The sequence below is a fragment of the Orycteropus afer genome, unplaced genomic scaffold (genome assembly GCF_000298275.1).
Source record: "Orycteropus afer afer isolate SDZICR_OR568_19922 unplaced genomic scaffold, OryAfe1.0 scaffold00045, whole genome shotgun sequence".
In the NCBI taxonomy this organism is placed as follows: domain Eukaryota; kingdom Metazoa; phylum Chordata; class Mammalia; order Tubulidentata; family Orycteropodidae; genus Orycteropus; species Orycteropus afer.
In genome coordinates, this window is record NW_006921632.1 from 11,593,730 (window position 1) to 11,594,805 (window position 1,076).

Genomic DNA, 1,076 nt, shown 5'->3' on the forward strand with positions numbered 1-1,076 from the left:
TTGATGCTTTTGAGTTGTGGTGCTGGCGAAGAATGCTGAAAATACCATGGACTGTTAAAAGAACTAACAGATTTGTCTTAGAGGAAGTGCACCCAAAATGCTCCTTGGAAGCAAGAATGGCCAGACTTCGTCTCACCTACTTTGGTCATGTTGTCAGAAGGGACCATTCCTTGAAGAAGGATGTCATGCTTGGTAGGGTGGAGGGTCAATGAAAGAGAGGGAGGCCTTCAACAAGATGAATTGACACGGTGGCTGTGATGATGGGCTCAAATATAGCAGGGATTGTGGAGCTGGTGCGGGATCGTTCTGCTGGGCATGGGGTCACTATGAGTTGGAGATGACTCGATGGCACCTAACAACAACAAGAACAACAACAACATATGTTAAGGCTACCACTCATCTGTCAGTTTGTCATACTGTGGTGGCTTGTGTGTTTCTGTGAGGTTGGAAACCATGACACTGGTATTTCAAATACCATCAGACCAATGGCTTATTAATTGCAAATACCTTATTTTAACAACATAAATGGCAGCTATAAACATGGACTTCACCAGATGGAGTACACAGGTATCAGATCGACAACATCTAGGGAAAGAGGCAGTAGAGAAGCTCAATATCTTCAGCCAAAAGAGGGCCAGGAGCTAACTGTGGAACAGACCATCAACTGCTCATATGGAAGTTCAAGTTGAAGCTGACAGCAGTTAAAACCAGTCCACAAGAGCCAATGTATGGCCTTGATTATATCCCTCTTGGATTTAGGGACTATCTAAAGAATAGATTTGAGGCATTGAACACTGAATACTAGAGGAATTGTGGGATGACATCAAGAACATCATTCAGAAGAAAGCAAAAGGTTATTAAAAAGACAGAAAAAAAAGAAAAGACCAAAATGGATGTCAGAAGAGACTCTGAAACTTGCCCTTGAGCAGAGATTAGCTAAAGCAAATGGAAGAAATGACAAGATAAAAGAATTGAACAGAAGATTTCAAAGAGCAGCTTGAGAAGACAAAGTCAATTATTATGATGAAATATGCAAAGACCTAGAGTTAGAAAACCAAAAGGGAAAAACACGCTCA